The sequence below is a fragment of the Ambystoma mexicanum genome, chromosome 7q (assembly GCF_040938575.1).
Source record: "Ambystoma mexicanum isolate Mex_15411 chromosome 7q, UKY_AmexF1_1, whole genome shotgun sequence".
Classification (NCBI taxonomy): Eukaryota; Metazoa; Chordata; class Amphibia; order Caudata; family Ambystomatidae; genus Ambystoma; species Ambystoma mexicanum.
Window position 1 is genome coordinate 222,879,167 of NC_090941.1, and position 21,979 is coordinate 222,901,145.

The window sequence follows — 21,979 nt, forward strand, 5'->3', positions numbered from 1 at the left end:
TCAAACTTTTCACCTAGCCAAATTCTTCTAAACTCTGTGGCAAAGACTTAACTGTTATGTATGTATGTATGTATTTTGGTTTTGTATAGCACCGGTAGCCCGCAGGCATCAGGGCGCTTTGGGACAAAACACACAATGAAACATAACACAAACGCAGCATAGCCTAACCCAAGTGTAAGATGCACCCTTGGCATCCTTACACGCTGTGAGAGAGGAAGTCCGAGGATTCCTACTGAAAGATAAGTGTCTTAAGGCGTTTCCTAAAGGCCAGGTGGTTTTCCTCCATTCTCAAGGTCTCAGGAAGTCTGTTCCACATTTGAGGAGCCAGTACCACAAAGTCTCTGCCCATACCTGATTTTCGTCTGTGTTTGGGAATGACCAGCAGTCCTGTACCCATTGATCTCAGGCTTCTTTGTGGCGCGTATGGAACTATACAGTTCTTTAGATAACCTGGGGCCTTACCATATATGCACTTATGAACGAGCGTAAGAGACTTAAAACTTATCCGCTCGCCCATTTTTAGCCAATGCAGTGACCTTCTCTGGTCTGTGACATAGTCCCCTCTTTTCAAATTTTTGATCAGTCTGACCGCGTTATTCTGAATCACTTGGCATCTCGCCAGTTCTTTCGCGGTAGCACCAATCATCAGAGCATTCCCGTAGTCCAGCCTGTACAGAATGATGGCTCTGGCTATGGTGGCCAGGTTTGTTTTATTCAGGAATGGTTTTACTGCTCTTATTAACTTGAGGTAGTAGGCTGTGTTTTTATGAGATAATTGGTCTGTGCTTCAGAATTAACCTCTGCATTAACCATCATTCCCAAAGTTTTGACCTGTGCCAAAACCTTTATAATGGTGTCCTTTTTCTTAAAAAACATATATTCGCCACCTAGATTAGATGCTGCCGATTTGAGCCGAAATTCATCAGTTCAGTTTTTGCGTTATTTAGGCAGATCCAATTGGTTTGCATCCATTCATCAATCATGCCATATATCTTCCCTATTGATGCACTATCTTCCTCATGGTTTCCGCTGAGCTCAACAATGAGCTGTGTGTCATCTGTGTAGTTTGTAAAAAACACCCCGGCCTTGACCAGGATGCTACACAGCGCCCGCATGTAAATATTGAAGAGCATGGGGGCCAGGCTTGCCCCCTGTGGGACCCTGAAGAGTATATGGCAGGAGTCTGAGAACGTAATATCCCAGTGAGAGAAAAGAAATCAGCCACCTTATAGCTTCTTCTGAGCAACCAACGCTTTCTTTAAGGGCTTTGATGAGAAGCTGGTGATCGACTAGATCAAAAGCTGCGCTCAAGTCAAGCAGCATTAGCATCCCTATTTTGTTGCCGTCGATCATCCCCAGCATGTGGTTTTGGAGATCTAACATCGCTGTTTCGGTGCTGTGGGATGCTCTAAAACCCGATTGCTGTTGGTGAAGGGCATTTTGTTCTTCCACATACAATTGCAGTTGTTGCGTGGCTAATTTATCTAGAACTTTGAGTACAAAGTTTGAGTTGGTTATAGGGTGAAGATTGGCCGGGTATTTAGGGTCTAAGCCCGCCTTCTTTATTAATAGGGTGATGGTGACCTTTTTTAAATCCTTCGGAACCACGCCTTCCCTGAAAGAGGCATTAACCAGTTCTAGTAGGATTGGGGCGAAGAGTTCTTTGTGTTGCAGGATAATACTAGAGGGCAGAATATTTTCTGCGCACGGTGTGGGGTTCATTTGAGAGAGAGCTTCTAGCAATTTGGCTTCCGACACTTTCTCAAAAGTAAAGAGAGCCCCACTCGGCCTGGAGATGTCCACCATTGGTGTAGCTGACCGCAGTGCCGCTTCTCTGGCTTTCATTATGTTGCACCTAGCTTTGTCAATTTTGGCTGCGAAAGCCTTTAGTACCAGGTTACAGTCCTCCTCAGTCGGTTGAAAAGGCGGTGTAAGGTTTTCTGGTTTTTCAATATTCTTCAGGATGTTAAAAAGTTTGTTTGTTTTGTTAGCAGCTTTTTCAATTTCTTCATTGAAGAAATTCTTTTTGGCCATTCTTATCCTATCTCTATATATTTTATCCTTTTGTTTCCAGTTGTTTTTGTTTTCCTCACTTTAATCCCCTTGCCACTTCCTTTCCAGGGTCCTTTTCTCTCTTTTCAGAGTTGCCAACTCAGCCGCGAACCATTTTTGGTTGTTATTATTTTTCCTAACAAGCCGAGTCTTCAGCAGAGCCTCGCGCTCTACCATGTCTGCTATACACGTAGTGTATTTTTCTAGGAGTGTAGTGCAGTTATCTTGTTCCTGGAAGGATAACCTGATTTTCTTAAGGCATACCTGAATTTGTTCTTTACCCAAGTTCTTAAAGTTCCTGCTGCTCAGTTGACAAGCGGATTTTGTTGAGGAGCTTGCATGTGAAGTGTCACAGTTGATGACACCAAATGATGGTCGCTCCAGATACATGGCGTGGTTTTACAATCCGTGGTCTGGGAATTAAAAGCACACAGCCAATCCAGCTGGTTCCCCTGTGGGGTATCCGCCTCGTCATTAATGACTAGGAAATCAAGATTATGGAGGTTTTTTTCTAGGGTAATGGCGCCCTTATCATTTTTATTGCCCCGCCAGAAGTTAAAATCACTGACTACCATGGTCGATGCATTCTTTGTTCTCAGGGTGGCTAGCTGAGAGCATAGTTCACTTCCAAAGTCCGAGACCAGAGCCGGTGGTCTGTAGACCACCACTAAGTTGAAACAATAGTTATGGCCGGAAATTAGTTTCAGGTGAATGGATTCGCACCCATTACAACTGAAATTGGCTTTGAAAATTTTTAAATTGTCTTTGGCAATTATTGCAATCCCCCCCGCCCCATCCTTCCTGTCTATTTACATTGTAAATTATGTATCCATCCGGAATTGCCTGCTCACAGGTAGGCCCAATAGGGTCTTTCATCCAGGTTTCCGTGATGCATAGAATGTCGAAATCATTGTCCCTAATCAGGTCTCTAACCTTAAATGCATGCTTGGTCATAGATCCGGCATTCAGGAGGCCCACTTTTAGGCTAATACCTTTGTCCTGAGGGCTACCTTGCCAACTTGTATTTATCTGGCTTATTAATGGGTGCGCCGGGTCTATTGGGCCCTCCATCCTTGTATCCCTATAATAGGGTAGTGAAAGTGACTAAATAGGTGGTTGTTAGCCTCTTACCTAATTGTCTCGAGATGCTCCTGACAGAGGGGTGGCCGAGCAGAGCACTCCGGAGCAAACCGGAGATAACCGGCCCCTACGTGCCGGCGCTTACGCACCTGACGTGATATTAAGTAGTTCCTAGGACTACAAAAATACTAGTAAATGTAGTCCTTCCAACCCGGTCTCCACAGTAACAGAAAACGGCTGTCAAGCGAATTGAGCGTGTGCATACAGCACGAGGGAGGAAGCAAACTTCAAAAATTTCAAATTTAGCCTAAGCTATAGGTAAAATAACGAAAAATAAGCCCTTAACTAATGAATTTCTCTAAAATTAAAACGGAAAGAATTTCAAAGCTGACTGGACTGACAATTCACTAAAATAACCTAAACAGCAACCTAAATTGTTTAAAAGCTAAATAAAATACAATTTCAATTATAAACACAGAGCTAAAAATACACAACTTTAACAACCAGAACTGTGCTATCCTATACAAAGACTCTGAACCATTGACTTTGGGGCAGGCCTATGAAAAGAATTGCTGGTTGTAGTTAACAGAAACCCTTTTCCCTTCCTATGAATGTATTTGGGCTGTCTGTTCTTATAACCTTGTCTGTTTACTACTTTAAGAAGTATCTGAAGTGCCATTTTGCTCCCACTTCAGGGGAGCTAAACTTGTTCATTTACTTACCAGTTGTATTTTGGTGGTTTATTATTGTGCGATATTGAGCTGCTTATGCTAGTGTAATGTTTTCTAACTGACTGAGTAAATACATGTATATTCTTTTACCTTTGTGTAACTTGTTCTACTGCTCACTTAAACTCTTGAGATAAATCTGACTGCTCAGCCATCACTACCACGTTACTGTGTAGTACAGACCTGTACCAAAGGTGAAATTGTGCTTACACTTGTAGTCTTAATTGCATGTAGTGTTCCCAAAGGGTACTGCATGTGATTCTGCCTAACAGTCCACAACGGGTACAAAATGAAATTGGGAGGAAAAAGGATTTGTTGTGGTGTTAGTGCAACTGAAGGAATTAATGAAAAGTTGAGGTAATGAAAAACAGATAGCAGGAAAATCCTTGGAATGATTTACTTTTACTTGGAAACTTACCTGTATGTCTCTCTCCTCCGTTTTAGATATGTCTAACTCGTTTACCACCAAAAAAGGTTTGCTGGAACCTGGGGCTCACGTAGGAGTCCCCAGGCTCAAAAAGGAGGAGGGATCTATGAGGCGGAAAAAAACTGGCGGGTGTAGAGGACAAGACCAGATGACAAGACGGCAGCCTGCGCTTAAACAGATTTTTTTTTAGATGTGTCTAGTGACATGGACACAGGCCTCTCCTGCGTCCTTTTTATCAGAACATGTATATTAGTGCTAATTCGGATTTGATTTTAGAAAGATGTCTTAAGGTGATGGAGATTAAATCCGCTCAAGTGAAACAGTGGTTGCAAATATAAAGGATAGGGGCTCAAAGAGAGATAAAATGAAATACTGATGAACTTGGAGAAGACTTTTATGAGCACATCAAGTGTTAAGATAAAAAGGGACATAGATTGGCAGGCTTTCTGATTGCAACCATGTTGGTCACAATAATAGGGGCAATTGTTGGGACAACATTGTCAGCAGCAAATGCAGTATCAGTAGCACATTGGATGACAAGGCCTGGGATTTAGGACTAGACCTGAAGATGATACAACAAAGACTAGACAACATTAGAGTGGAACAGAAGGAACAAATCCAGTATGTGAATAAAACTATTGTAAACCTGAATGATCATTCAACAATATTAGATCATAGTATCAATGTAATGGTCAAACAAGATGAGAAATTGCAAGAAATTATGAATTTTGTGAATCCAATGGAAATATTATTGAAAAGTTTTACCGAAAGTTCAAGATGGGGATCGCAGTTGATACAGGGTTACATTCACTGTATTTCAAGTCATCTCATAACATCTGGCAAATGATGACATGGATAACACAAAGGGAGATTGAAACAATTCAAGAGAAAATCGCATTTGAGATGGGAATTGCAATTCCCCAGTACATAGATATAGATTGAATGGAGATTGGGTTTATTTTGAGTAGTCCATTTATCACTGCAGAATGGATGTATCAAACCCAAATCGTACATAATGTAGGCTTCTGGCAGAATGATAAATATGTAAAAAAAAAGTGACTCCTGAAATACCGGCCTTCCAAACATATGAGACGGGTTTGTACCTCCTTCCAAAGTTACTTGTGTAAAGTTCAACGAGCAAAATTACATGTGCCAAGGGAAACCATTCATACCTGATGCAACAAATGTGCTATGTAGGTTGCAAGAAGATCTAAGTATTACCAAAGGATGTGTAATAAGTCAATAAGTCATCTGAAACCTGAGGAGTTAGTGCATGGTAAAATAATTAAGCATAGGTTGTTGTTCAGTACTTAATTATAAGTCACACACCTCAGTTGTGGGCCATTCGTTGTCAGGCCATTGCAATGTAATGTGTTCTTAATAACAGTGCCGAAGGATACAATGGTAACGGTTGGTGGTCTATTGTTGTTTCATGTAGATAATGATTTAAGTGATGGGAGAGTAGAAAACATAGAGTTGTTCCAAAGAAACACATTTCCTATGGATTCTGATATAGAGTACCTTCTGAAACATAAGGAAGTACACACAATCAAGTTGAATATACAAAAGGATAATATCACAGTGAGTGAACTGACTTTGACAGATGGAGATGTACATACATAGGGAACATTACAGTGGAGAGAGAACGATTGATGATTGTGTGTCTATAGCCGCCATCATAATATAGCTGGTGGCACTTACAATAAAGTTGCATAGTGTGTCAATTGAGCTGGCAACCATTGAAAAGAAGAACATATGTGTGAACGGGGTTGTCAATCTGGAAAAGTGAATACCCTTCATTTGAATGACAGACGTAACTTGATGGCCGAAGGCCAACCGTCTTATGCACCGAATTATAGAAATACAGACTGCTATGCTTGACCAACAAGCGGCCATTTTAAACGTAGCAAGAATCGCCAATTTGCTTGTTAACCATTGCTCATTGCTTTCTGTCTAAACTGCTTCGCAGCTTGCAATTCTTGCGAATTCTGCGTACTCTGCTCAACTGTTAACATTGTTGTCTGAATATGAAAGGGCAAGGTCGCGGGACTGAGGAGTTTGTTGAAACTCCTCATGAGTAGCCCAGAAAGGAATGCCCACACTCCCTCTCTGTAGCCTTGAGGGAGAGCTGCAGGGCATTTAATCATTTCACAGCTGCCAGCCAGTCTCGTACTGTGGTATAATATGTTAGAATAAAGCAGCTAAAGGCTTAAATTATGCTCTTCTTACGGCCCCCCCTTCGCAAAACCCTTTAGAGCGTGTCGGCTCCCAGGACACGAATAGTACCTCATAGATAGCAAAGCTTGGAATGTGGCTCTTCCCCCGTGTGCAGTTTGCTTCCAAGAACAGAGCCACTGTGTTCTGTTCAACAACTAGAAGATGCCTCCGCACTTCTAATTGCACATTGTTACTAGAATAGACATCGAAAGTGTCACAATTGTCATACCCGTCGGAAATGTCCATCGTCATCCCGAGTTCAAAGAAACTTAATAAAGGGAGGTGTTAAACATGACATAGCTGATTGTATGATATGCATTTTGTATATATGTAGCTGATGTACGTAATTCGCTCTCTTGCGTCCCTCAAGGTCTAGAAAACTCACGTCGAGGGGCGTGAGACCACAGTTGGCTAATTGGGACTATTTTTGCTTACAATAAACCCTAGCATTGGGAATTTGAACCTCGTGTCTGGCGCATCTTTTCATGTATGGTTATTGCCTTGTTTCCATATCGCGAGGGACCCCTAGGGGCCCCTTTCAAGATGGCACCCGAATAGGGACCCTCCCCCACTTGCCCCATCATATACGTTGTAACGGAGTAAAGGCGGAAGAACGGCGAGGACGGGATGATCTAGCCGGGATCAAGAGGTGTACGGGGCACCCTGTAGAAGTGAGGAGAGATTCCTTCCGCAGATCTGCACACATCTGATCCCTGATCGACGTACCGGGCCAGAGGGCAAAGGAGGCGAGGGTCCCGAAGCGAGGCAGAGGCCAGAGAAGCGTAGACACGACGTTGGGAGAGGTTGCGTCAGGACAGGCGACTTATTTTATCAGGTGAGTCATTCCCCGATTCAAATGAAAACCTGATTTTTTGTAGAGTGTTGATTTTGCAAATTCAAACGTCCAGGTAAAGGTTAGCTAACCAAAGGGGAAGGTTAAAAACATGCCTGGAGTACTGTCCACTTTAGCGGGGCTTTTCCGCTGCGGTAAACAGTCCTTGGAATATGGCCAAAGTGCACTGCCTGGGGGAACGCCGGCTTATGACATGTATGCAAAATATGGTGTGGATGCGATAATATTTTGTGAAATTTGGCATAGGCAAACTAGAAAGCAACAGGACCATCAGTGGCCAATTAATGGTAGCTTTGAGATTGGAGGATAGATAACCTAGAAAGGGTGCTGATTAGAAAAAAAGCGTGACCCGCAGCTTTTGAGACTGTCAACGATTTGAGGAGGGAAGCAATGCTCTGACTTAGGAGTAGAGAAAAGCATGCGCGTAGGCACAAATCGAAGCTTGAGGTAGCAGAAGAAAAGGAGGAGGAGGAGTGGACGGCAAGTCTAAGACGGGAAGGGAAACGAGAGCAAATGAACATAGAAGGAATATACCCGCAGCAGGAACTACACATAGCAGACAAATTAATGGAAAATTTTAACTAATACGGGTCGAGGCCCAAAACCAGAATCGAAACCAAACACGCCAGTAGTGACTGCGCAGGCCCAACCAGTAGCTCTCATACCCCCTCCCGTAGCCCAAGCACTTCCCCTCACGCAAGCATTAATCCAAGCCCCACCCACAGCTCGAGCCCTCCCACAAGCACAGACCGCAGATGCACAATTTCCCAGCACCCAGCAAGGCCCTTCACAGATGCCACCTGTGTCACTTGTCACATCCGCACCTCCTGCTCCAGAGACAGATTCAGCACCATCCGCCCCTCCCGAAGTAGAAATTGAGACCGGGGAGGCCAGAGGCGGGGCTGAAGGAACAGGATTTGGACGGGTAACTCGAAGCGCGATCAGCAAAGAAAGAAAGATTGAATTACAGCAAGAGGCAGAAATGTACATAGAAGGAAATGATGGGACGGCAGCATTGGCCTCATTGTATGGGTACCGAAGAAGCAAAGAGAGACAGGTAGTGTTGGAATGCATGGGGAAAGTTTTGGTGGGAGAATGGAAAAAGATACTTGGGAATTTACTGCCACACCGATTGTTAGATTTGAATAAGTTAGCACGCAGTGAGCAAAGAGATGAGTATGTAAGAAAACATGTGTACAAACTCATTGAACTGAAAAATGAAATGGAAGAAAGATATGCTGAAATGTTTGCTACACCTGAATATAGTCAGGAGTGTATTAAGAAAGGTAGGAAGAAAGTGTCGCGGTTGTATATGCAAAAATCGTGGCCGAGAGTTTTTTCAGGTGGTGCAAAGCATTTGCCGGTACCGGGACAAATAGGTGATAAACAAAGATTGCAGGCATGGGTGGAGGAAACAATGCGATGGATGTCGAACAAAAGAATGTCAGTGAAGGAAGTAAGTGAGATACGTAATGGGTACCCATTGGAGATGAGAAAAGAAGCAATGCGAACGATAGTAGGAGTGTTACTGCAGCAGGTCATTGGATACAATAGAGGTAGAGGAAATGCACAAGGCAGGGGAAATTTGAATAATATGCACGGGGTGTCATTGGGATTAAATCAATGTGCGTACTGTATGGAGGAAGGACACTGGCGAGCGCAATGTCCGCACCTACAGAATAGAGGTGGGTTTGGCCAGAGAAGGCCTCATAGAGGACATCAGGGGTCAAATGGCCCAAGCAGAAATAGCATGCAGCAGCAACAGGGATATACCAATGGAGGTAATCAAAACCAATCCTATGGTCAAAACCAAGCGCAACAGAACCAGGCATTGAACCAAAGTGTTCCAAACCAAAATCAGGGCGGGCAGGGCCAACAGAGAAATTATCAGAGTGGAGGACACCGAGGGGGAAATGGGAATATTTTTGATATACAGCCAAACACGTATTGTAGCAGCAGCGGTGACTACACATCGGACGATGTGTTATTTTCGCAAAAAGAAAGCGCACGGCAGGGGTCGGGACCAGTGTCTATTCCCGTGAATCAGAGAGGACCCTACGTAGAAATGAGAGTCGGGAATAAGGAGCACCGTTTCCTTGTAGATACAGGGGCACAGAAGTGTTCGATAGACTACCACTTGGTTCCGGAGATCCCACTGTCGGGGCAAAAGAATGTTTCTGCAGGGTTCACAGGTACACCAGTAATTAACCCCATGTCCGAAGCTGTCCCAATTACAATAGGACCATTTACGGAACAATGTCCATTTCTTCTGACAGAAAATTGTGGGGAGAACTTGCTAGGATTAAATTTGTTGAGAAAATTGGGGGCAGTTATACATTGTACGGCAGATGGGGTGTTCCTCACGATGTGGCCTCACGATGCACCGGTGACGGAATTTATGTCAAAAGCGTTACCAGAAGAGCTAAGTAGAATACCAACCTGTCTGTGGGCAATGCATGATAACGATGTAGGATGCTTGAAAATAGAGCCAGCAAAAATAACTTTGAAAGAAGGTGTTACATTACCACGAATTCCCCAGTATAAAATTTCTGTTGAAGGTGAGAAGGGATTAAAAAGTATTGTTACTGACTTGGTGAGATTGGGGGTGGTTGAAGAAATCGCAGGTAGCACGTGCAACAGCCCGATTCTTCCAGTTTACAAGAAAGGAGGCAGTGAAGTACTATATTGTTTCATAATTGATCTGCGCGCATTGAACAAAGTGGTAGACCCACAATTCCCTTTGGTCCCAGACGTCACAACAATACTGACAATGATACCGGCCACTGCAGAATACTTTAGTGTAGTTGATTTGAAGAACGCGTTCTTTAGCCTTCCAGTGGATAAAAGCAGTAGATATCTGTTCGCGTTCACTCTAGGCGGTCGATCATTCACATTCACACGCTTTCCACAAGGATACACAGAAAGCCCGAGTATTTACAGCAGAGTGCTAAAAGAGCAGCTAGACATGTTAGAATTACCCGAAGGTTGCGTACTCTTGCAGTACATAGATGACTTATTACTAGCTGCTGACACAAAAGAGATCTGCAAAGAAAGTACTATATTACTATTGACACACCTAGCGACCCATGGTCACAAGGCGAGTTTGAATAAATTCCAGTATACTCAAAAGGAGGTGTCTTATTTGGGTTACCTACTTTCGAAAGAAGGGAGAAGATTAACACCAGAACGCATAGAAAGTATTTCTAGTATGCCTGTTCCAAAAACTCAAAAAGGAGTGAGAGCTGTAATAGGCATGGCCTCTTATTGTCGGCAGTGGATCAGTAATTTTGCGTTGATTGTGAAGCCGATGATAAAGTTAACTAAAAAGGATGCAGTGATGCCTTTACAGTGGGATGAGGAATGTCAGAAAGCGTTTGAGCAATTGAAAGCTGCATTGTGTGCTGCGCCAGTTTTAGGCACTCCTAACTATAAAAAAATCTTATTTGTGAGCGAGAGTGAAGGATGTGCATTGGCGGTTTTGACACAGGAACAAGGTGGAAGAAATAGGCCGTGCGGCTATTATTCTTCCGCGCTGGACCCTGTGGCGCGCGCACTACCACGATGTTTGTGATCCGTCGCAGCGGCTGCTGCATCAGTGAAACAAACAGAAGGAATGGTATTGGGGCACAATTTAATTCTGATAGTGCCACATGCCATAGACATTCTATTAAACAGAACACAGACGCAACACCTCACCTCTGCTAGACTAACAAGATATGAGCTCATCTTGTTTGCACCCCACATCCAAATTATGAGGTGTAGCGCATTGAATCCTGCAGAATTAATGCCACTGCCCATAGCAGAAATTGGTGACAACGAATCACCACCCCATGATTGTTTAATGGTCACTGAAGAAGAAACAAAGGGAAGAGTTGACTTGAGCGACATCCCACAGAAAGAGCCAGATGGGGAGTTGTTTTGTGACGGCTCTTGTTTTAAATTACCTGATGGCACATCAACGGCCGCATATGCAATTACTACCCTAGAGAGTGTTGTAGAAAGCAGAAGAATCCGCTACAATTCAGCACAAGCCGCAGAAATAATAGCACTGACCCGAGCCTGTGAACTCTCTGAGAATTTGAACGTGAATATTTATACTGACAACCAGTATGCCTTTGGCGTGGTTCATAACTTTGGTCGATTCTGGGCTGAGAGGGGTTTCTTGACATCACCTGGGGCCAGGATTCAGCATGGCCCTTTGATTGTGTGATTGTTGTCTGCACTCACGTTTCCAAAGCGCATAGCTTTAGTGAAATGCGAGGCGCATAAAAAAAGTAAAATGTAAAGTGGAGGAGGGAAATGCATTTGCAGACAGGATTGCGAAACAAACAGCCACAGATTTGGGAAATAAAATGATGACAGTACAGACTGAGGAAGTACCTTGTATGATATAGAATGGAGTTGCCACATTCAAAGAAATGCAGGCTGAGGCCACAACCGAAGAGATTCAGGGGTGAGTTAGATTTGGAAGGATGTTGGGTGGATGTTGGGTGGACAAGGAAACAAAGAACTCGATGTAGCCAAATTGTTACGTGACTGCAATGGTTACGATGGCGCATAGCCCTACCCACATTTGCACGAAGAAGATGGTACAGCATTTATCCACAGTATGGAAAAATGAGCACATAATAAAGAATGCAGAAAGGCTAGTGCAGAATTGTATTACGTGCCTGCAACACAATGTAAGGAAGGGAACCGTGACTCCAGTAGGTAGTTTTGGCCCACCCTCTATGCCATTTGAGGTGATCCATTTTGATTTCATAGAAATGGAAAGGTGCCAGAACTACAAATATGTGTTAGTAGTGATTTGTGCATTTAGCAAGTGGGTGGAGGCATATCCTTTAAAAGACTGCACTGCCATGTCAACGGCAAAAGTAATGTTGAAAGAGTATTTCTCCCGGTTCGGGTTGTCCCGTGTCCTGTGGTCAGACAGCGGGCCACACTTTGTGGGCGCAGTAGTACTACAGATCTGTGCAGGTCTACAGATAGAGAAACGATTCCACAGTTCCAGGCATCCCAGTTCTGCTGGGCTTGTTGAGAGACATAACGGTATCTTAAAGTCAAAGATAGCTAAAATCTGTGCTGGGAGCAAGTTGAGTTGGGTGGATGCATTACCCCTAGCGCTATTATGCATGCGCACGTCTGTGCAGGTTAAAACTGGGCTCTCCCCCTATGAAACTTTAATGGGGAGACCAGCAAATGTATGGTGCGCACCGCAGCCCAAAAGATTATGTGAGCTCGAGCATCCTATGTTAAGCACATACTGTGGCCTTTTAATGCAGAAGTTGCATTTGATTCATCAGCAGATGCAGGAGGCGTTACCAGTGCGATACACCGGACCGGGGCACTCGCTGGAGCCTGGAAGCTGCGTCCTGATTAAGAACTTTGAGCGGAAGACAGCATTAGCACCCAGGTGGCGCGGCCCGTACCATGTACTTTTGGCGACGCAAACGGCTATTCGAGTGGACGCACGGAAGGCATGGATCCATGCGACACATGCCAAAAGATTCCCAGGACTGCTGACAACTTCCGACGACCAGAGAAAGAAAACGGTCTCGGAAACGAAATAAACTGTTGCCAGTCCATTGCCACAGCATCAGCCTGAGCAAGAAGTGAAAGTTGAAACAAAGCCCAAGCGAGAAGTGAAACTCGAAAAATGCCCCAAAGTTGCTCAGCAGAAACAACATCACTGCCGAGCGACACAAACTCTGCATTTCAAACACGAGCAGAAATAACGTGTGTGCCCCTTTGGCGCCCACCAGTTTCTGCAAACGCACCAAAGCCAAAGAAAGAAACTACATCATTGCCACGGCGCTCATCGCTACCCATCATTGTGCCGCAGGCTGACACTGAGCCTGATACTGGAAGTGCAACGGCACTATTCACGGATCATACAATACCAGGAGTGAAATGGTATAATTTGCGGCCTCAACAGGCAAAGTGATCCACAGATCTTTGGTGCTTTTCTTTTGCCTTTGGTTCCACTCATGGACGGAGTAGGAGCCAAGGGCGTAGAGGAGAGAAGTGTGAGAGTTGTGCAAGTCACAGCTCCTCGGTATGCTTATAAAAAACAAAAAGTACATGTGTCAGGAGCCAGAGCAGGACAAGCTGGACGCACATAAGTACTAAGGCTGATAGAGTACATGTGTCCTAAGCCAGAGCGGGACAAGCTGGATGCACATAGTACTCTATCAATAAAGAACTGTTCAGAAATCATCTGAGCAGTGGGAGAAAGAACAACTAATCTTGCTCGGAGGGGATAAGTGATCTAGGCTGTGAAAGGGCTGGCAGAATTGAACTGTGACATTTTTGTTGAACTTTTCTGGCATCAAGAACGAGAGACATTTGCAACGAACTTTGCCAGCAAGAAGAAGGACGATGAAGAACAAATCAAGACCGGTTTCAGCCTCCTCCTGCACCCCTGCTGAAAAGATGATAGTTTTAGAGACTGTACATTTAGGGAAAAAGCATGGTAAAAGGAATAAGGTACTGATTTGGACATTGGTCCTGTGTTTCTTAAGTATGGTAGTACCAACAATAACAGCTATTACACTATGGTTCTTGGAGTCCACGCACCCATTAGAAACACTTTTGCCAAAAGCAGCTACTGAAAGCCCGGGTCATGTAATCACTGGTACTTTGTCCCCAATGGAAGAAAGACATAGAGAAGGATATGGCAACAATACATTGTTGCTCATCATGAACATGACCCATGCGGTTTTAAAGAAAAAAGATTGCTGGGTTTGTGCCCATTTACCACAGCACGGCGGGAAAGGTATAGGCTGGTATGTACAACCGCTACTATTTGTTTATTCATGTGAAGTATCGTTGAGTGCAATGTTCTTTGGGAAATGGAACAAGAGTAATACGGGTCAGCTAGATGAGACCAATATGAATGAATTTGAGGAAGTGATCATGAGAACTGTGAGTTGTTCCATATTCCACAAAGCTTGCGTGTTTTCACCAGATCCCATGAGGAAGAATACATGAAAGACAACAAGACTAGATAGATTACATAGGCAGAATAGACCGACCCCGCCAGCAGAAGAAACATCAGTAATGACATTTCGAATGAGGCATGAATGGAATAAAGATGCTGTGCCCCCTGCCTATACAGTGGATCACAGCCCCGAAACTGCTCCCCTATGTTTACAGAAAAAAGGTTCCTATAAAGTAGGAACGTTTAGCAGCTGCCTGAACACAGTGGTTTTGAAGCACGAAATAGAACCCGTGTACGTAGGGGACCCTGTTTACTTTATATGTGGGAAAAAAGCATATCCATGGTTACCTAGGAACTGGGGAGGTACATGCAACCTAAGTCTACTGTTTCCAGGAGTGTTCCTCTTGGAAACAGCAGAAGTAGCCAGACAAACCAAAGGTAGAACTCAAAGGAGTAGCGAGGATGGAATGATAGCAATGGATATAGCCAAATCATTTATGCCATTCTTGTCCCAAATAGAAAATTCCTACAATATAAGAAAACTGTCTAGAATATTAAAAAATACAATAGATTCAACAACGGATATTTTATTGAATATGACGTTAGAAGAAAAAGGAATAAGACTAATGGCACTACAAAACAGGACGGCTCTCGATATAATATTAGTTGATCGTGGGGGAGTTTGCAAACTCGTAAAAACTGCATGCTGTGTGTATATAGTTGATTACTCCCCTACGATATTTAAAGCAATCTGGAAATTACATGTCCTAAGTTCCACACTCTCTACTGAAGCAGGGGGTTGGGGGATAGGATCCTGGTTTTGGGGACTATTGCGGTCCTGGGGATGGAAGTTAATTTCGATACTAATGGTGGTACTTGGTATATTCATAACATGTTGCTGTTGCATACAATGCTTACCAATAGTTTGCACTGAAATAACTGATGGATGTACTAAGGGAAGTATGCACATGAGGTCGAGAGGAAAACAAACGCATGGCCGAAATAACAGAGACACTGATGAAACAAAAACAGTAAAACAATTCATGGCTATAGACATTAATGATGAAGATGATGCTCATGATAGCATGAAAGGTTCAGACATAGATACCCCAGACTTATCCTCATCGGAGGAGGATACAATGAATGAATAAGATGTTTGGCATACGGCCAAAAGGAGGGTTTGTCAATCTGGAAAAGTGAATACCCTTCATTTGAATGACAGACGTAACTTGATGGCCAAAGGCCAACCGTTTTATGCACCGAATTATAGAAATACAGACTGCTATGCTTGACCAACAAGCGGCCATTTTAAACGTAGCAAGAATCGCCAATTTGCTTGTTAACCATTTCTTATTGCTTTCTGTCTAAACTGCTTTGCAGCTTGCAATTAATGCGAATTCTGCTTACTCTGCTCAACTGTTAAAATTGTTGTCTGAATATGAAAGGGCAAGGTCGCGGGACTGAGGAGTTCGTAGCCCAGAAAGGAATGCCCACACTCCCTCTCTGTAGCCTTGAGGGAGAGCTGCAGGGCATTTAATCATTTCACAGCTGCCAGCCAGTCTCGTACTGTGGTAGAATATGTTAGAATAAAGCAGCTAAAGGCTTGAATTATGCTCTTCTTACGGCCCCCCTTTGCAAAACCCTTTAGAGCGTGTCCGCTCCCAGGACACAAATAGTACCTCATAGATAGCAAAGCTTGGAATGTGGCTCTTCCCCCGTGTGCAGTTTGCTTCCAAGAACAGAGCCACCATGTTCTGTTCAACAACTAGAAGATGCCTCCGCACTTTCTAATTGCACATTGTTACTAGAATAGACATCGAAAGTGTCATAATTGTCATACCCGTCGGAAATGTCCATCGTCAACCCAAGTTCAAAGAAACTTAATAAAGGGGGGTGTTAAACATGACATAGCTGATTGTATGATATGCATTTTGTATATATGTAATTCGCTCTCTTGCGTCCCTCGAGGTCTAGAAAACTCACGTCGCGGGGCGTGAGACCACAGTTGGCCAATTGGGACTATTTTTGCTTGCAATAAACCCTAACATTGGGAATTTGAACCTCGTGTCTGGTGCATCTTTTCGTGTATGGTTATTGCCTTGTTTCCATATCGCGAGGGATCCCTAGGGGCCCCTTTCAGGGTGCTTGATTTTTGTCATGGAGATTGCTGGTTCTGCAGAGTCCCCATGGTTTGATCAATGTCCTATGCAGAAAAGAGGGGAACATTAGGGAATTTAGGAACTGCAGTACTTTAAGTGGGTAGTTTAGCATTTGACAATAATATTGAGGAAAGGGGTAAATAGAGTGGGTTACATTTGTTATGCTGCAGGCTGCAGAAGTGCTGGTAATAGCAGGTGCACTAACATTGTCAGTTTCAGAAATTAAAGCAGAATTAAAAAGTTGAACGCGGAAAAATTTCACGGCATGTAGAGCATTGTACAAGCGCTATAGGCCTTGAAAGTGAACATCCATTCTTTGGGCAGGAAGGAGGAAGGAAGGATGAGAAAGACACAGCATATTCCCTGCATGGCAGGAGATTGTGCTTGCTCGAAACGCTGCACAGATGTCACTTGATCCAGGAGCTGGAAAATTACACATGGGCTGGGGTGACAGATGACACTATTGAGTAGGAGGGCTGGCGAGGATCATGCGCTGTGATACCAAATTGTATAGCTGGTAGTTGAAGCAGAGTAGGGAAACATTTGTGGGCTGTGGCAGGACTCTCAGGCAGTGTCCTGGCAGAGACGGGAGGAGATGTACCTAGCTGCAGGAAAGGATCTGGGTATCCAAGGGTGAGACAGCCTTCTGAAAGGCAGAGAGTCCAGAAAACATTTGGGGGGTGAGTATAAATAGGCCAACAATCAATTAGGACCCGTCCTACACGCTAATTGTCACGTGGTCAGACTGGACATGAAGGGCATAACTTCCTCATTCTTTAGGTACCGAAAGATTATTGGAGTAGCCAGATTCAAAACCTTGTAGGGGAGTTTATCCTTTTTAATGCAAAAGCGGTCATAATCCCACAACAACTCCAAGGTTAAGCAAGGGGAAGGTGAATAACCAAGAAAAACTGAATTCCTAATCCTGTTATATTGTGAGTCTGATAAATGAATACTGCGGAGGGTCTGCGAGTCTAAAAAAGAAAATGCATATGCTTGAAATACAATGATGAAATGAAACATATTGTTGCATACATTTTTCCTTCTACACGTGCCTAATGAGAAATGTTTTATTGCAGGTGCATTCATAAACTAACAAATTAGCTAATTGTGTGGTTTGTCTCTTGCTGCTGAGCCTGAATGTATAAAAGAAACACTAATCATGAAAGTGCGTTGTTGTCATTATTGTGTCTAGATTCTATTTTTGTGTCTGCCTATTGAGGTAAATGTGCATTATAGAGGGAAATGACATTATGAAGCCTGTCGACATCTAGCTAAGGACCTGAGGTATAATAAGAGTGTCAGAAACAGGAAGCTATTTATTCCTGCAGATGTCATACTTGATCTTTGGACCTGCAATATGGTTGTTAACTATGAGACTCATAATAATGATTTGAACGATGCTCCTTAGATCACCATTCACATTTACTTCTCAATAGTAACCACATTATTAAACTAGTGACTTCTTGCTCCCTTCGCAAGTACTCAGGAATGCCTCTTTGGTGTATTTTCCAGGTGGATGCCACTGAGTTATCTCCATCCCACACTGTCGAAAGTATATCGTGCCTCCTATTGTAATAAATGCTCGAAAGTCGCTTGCGTAAGAAATCCGTGTTGCAAGGTCCCGACCTTAAATCCATGTAAGCCGCCATTTTAGGTCAAACCTCCATTTTAGGCATCACTTTGTAAAAGTCGCCCTGTGAGTTGAAAATGGTGGACGATGTCATTCCGGAATACAACATGGCCGTCTTGACCTTAGTACATAGCTAATGTGTAACTTGCCTGCAGGCCACTTGTTGAGGTGGTGAACTGAGACCTTGTCCTTCGTTGACCTATGTGTAGAAGGATTACTTGTGCAATAAAACTAATCCACAAGCATATGTTGAGACAATGTATTCAAATACTGAACGAAGAACATCTGTTTAACTACATTGTATTAATGTTTGAGAAGGCCTGCATGGAAAATCCTAGAATACACAGTTATTGCATAGGCTTGTTGATACATGTATTAAAGGCAAACCAGTTATATGCGGTTGTTTGAGACTTGGCACGAACCCTAGATCGGTGATGTATTAAAAGGAATATTAACCCGAAGTGGGGCTGGACATCGTGCCCACCAAATGTATAAAAAGCGAATGCATTCTAATGTACACCGTCTCTCACTGAACACACCGAACCACGCTGGAGTTCGTTGTGTTGTACTGAGGGCCGATAGCTATCTGATTTTGCTCTGTTTTTGTAACTGGATTCAGTATAAAATAAAGTACTTTGTATGTTCCTTTGTAACCCGTGTTCGGTGTATTTCCTTTTGGGGTACTCAGCCTCGATATTTTGATTCTGTTTTCACAACACGCATGATTCCACTCTTTTCATTGATCTCACTTTCAACATCCATCATCAGGTGTCCTTGCTGCACCAGTCTTATTGCTGCTCTTGTTGAACTTTGTGATACTAGTCTCATTATTGACCAGTGGATACAATGGTGATTGTGGCTTTATCACAATGGGATTGTATACAATATTTGATTTAAGGATGTGATAGTGCACTTATTGAATAAGTGTGCATACATACCTTGGTATAGGCCGATTGTCTACACAATGGGGATCATCCCATGTCTGGTTGTGTCCCGCCGGTAAATCTGTCGTGATATCACCAGACGGTAATACCGTTAACGGCACCTTTTGCAGGTGCTAGCATGGGTAGGAGAACCGCATTCCATGGAGGCCCATAGGACTCCATTGGTGGATTGCCAGTATTGACGGCACTGGTATTACCATTGCTGGTAATACCGGCTGTTTATTGCTGGTGGGGTGCCTGACTTGGCCGGAAGTAAATCAGACCACCCCACTGGCAAATGTATAGTTTGGTGGTGAGGGAAAAGTGGAGGTAATGGTATTACCGCCCTGTTTTTCCCACACCGCCAACCTTTTCAATGAGCCCCAATGAATATCATAATAACTCATATACTAGCAATGTCACGACAGTTCACTGTGAATCTCAAAGGTATAGCATCTGCCCTCCAGGAAATCTCTCACATCAGTGTGCATGCAGAGGCTGGGGAAATCATGATTTCAATCTTCTTTGGAATTGGCATTTGATTATACAGCTCAGCTTTCAAGGCCTCGCGAGACATCACCATGTTCTTTACCGCTCTAATGTTGCCATTGGTTGTCTACTGTATTGCTCATCTCTGCGGTTTGCCATGCTCTTGAAAATACAGACGAATTGAACAATAAGCTGTTACATTGTTTCTTTGTGTTTGGCTTGGCCAGACTGTTTCGTTGAATTGAATGCAACTTTTAGTGTGTGTTTTGCCTCAACAGTTTTTGGAACACTTCTATTTTGAGGCCACTTTGAGTCAAGTGCTGCCTTTGCCAGAAACTTGCTCTCCGAGTCTTTAGGCACCCATTATTTTAGAGCCCTGAAAGCAGACGGCATTTTCCCAAATGTGTAATAACCTTTATAAGTAAACCCAATGACAATATTCAAATAGATTCTAGGAAGTGTTTAGCTACCCACTCCCATGAAGCACTTCCACAAGGGTAGCACGTTTAAGAGAATATAGATTGATATCTAACCATAGCCAAATCCTAGTCTGGATGGTGATGAATATTTGTTATCTGAAACTATCTATCAGACACTGGAGCTGGGTTGATTCACAGTGAAGGTTGGGAGACAGATAGCTATAATAGTGACTGAGAACCCCTGACCTTTTACTGTTTGAGGTGCATACTGGTGCATAGTGTGTGACTAATGTCATTCCTTATTATAAGTTTGCCGGTTCAGTAACTACGGTGCCGTTAAGCTTGCCGGTACCGTAGTTACCGGACGTGCAAACTACGAGTTCTGCTTGCGGGTGCCTTTTCACCCACCAGGTCTGACCTGGCGGACGGACCGGCACCCGTGAGCTGACCATGTCGGATGCACCGGCACCATTCAGAATCGTGCCTTGGCATCCGGCCTCCCCATTCCCATTGAGCCCTATAAAGCTCAATGGGAATGGGGAGAATTTTTTTCCAGCGCCTTGGAATGGCCAATTACTGGGTCTGGCGGGGCTGTAAAGACCCAGTAATTGCCCATTCCCAGGTGCCGAATATAAAATGGTACCGACAGAAGCCATGTCGGTTTTACCGGCACGGCTACCGCCGGTCTCATATTGAGGTCCATTGAATCCTTGTATTGTTTATTGATGATTACACCATAGGTTCCCATGGTCTCCCACAGTGTGCAGTCACCCATTAAGGTTATGAAGCTTTCCTACAGGGTGAAGACACTCAGTAAGTTTTTCAAGTTCTCTTAACGGGAGCTGCCACTACTTAAGGTTCTCAGGTTAGCTCATAGGGTGCAGCCACCCACAGAATCTCTTAGGTTTTTTCACAGGGTGCAGACACTGATTAATATTCTCCTGCTCTCCCACAGAGGACAGCCACCCGTAAGGGTTCTCAGACTCAAGGGGTTCAGCCAAGTCACTAAAGACAGCTGCTTTCAGTAGTGCACCAACCTCAAATGCCAGAAAAGCAACATTTTGCTGCCCACTGTTGCTGGTTCCAATGGCACTGATTGATCAGGATGGTCAGGTGCAGGTGTTCATAAAGCAGTGCCCACTGTTGCTCTGCACTCAGCTGTGGGAGGCACCAGGACCCTACTGCAGCATCACCAGCCTGTGAAGGGGGCAAGGGGAAGTTGTAGCAGCGAGTTGTCTAGCAAGTTTCACAGAGAAAGAGGAGTCCTTTGCCTGGCAGACGTCCTTATACCACCGGTAGACCTGGTTTCTCAGTGGTGTCATCACTAGGGATGGCCCTTACACCTTTATTTTTGCAGCAGATTGATCCTCTTTCTAAAGACATCCAAGGTGCAGAAAACCTAAACCTCCTCCTCCCAATGGTCTTTTGGGGTGACAGGAAAAAATAGACCCACACCCAGGAGTTTGTGGGATGCAGTGTGAGGATTGAAACCTTGCATTTTAAAGATTTTGACCATGTCTAACTTTCACCACTGCTTGACACATGGAATTGACTGCTGTCTGTTTACTGGGTTTAAGGCAGGTGCTAATGCCAGGATAGGTAAATTCATGTCTTGGGTTCTTCATCTGGGAAAGACAATAGTAAACCTGTTGAGAAAGTGGAAGGATTGTGTTTGTTCATATTTTCTACACAGGTTGATGTTTGTGTGGGCATAGGCCAGAGTTTTGAAATTGCCAGGCGTTTGTCTGCCTGACCACCGACACATCCTTCATCAAAAAGAGGCTGTTAGCCTCTCAATGTGCTTCTTGCTTTTAATTGGTAGCAGGGAGTGTGTCCACAACCACATCCGTGTTCTGTGATGCTAGTGGCATATGAATCTGGGTTATCCATGAGTTCCCATGCCAGTATCTACCACTGGAAGAACATGCACTGTGAGGCCTTCAGTGCATTCACATGCATTGCGAAAATCAGGAATGGCGACTGTGATGTGCATACACGCATTAACGTTGCTGTAATCCATATGGATCCCAAGACTCTTCACCGGCATCAAAATGTGTTG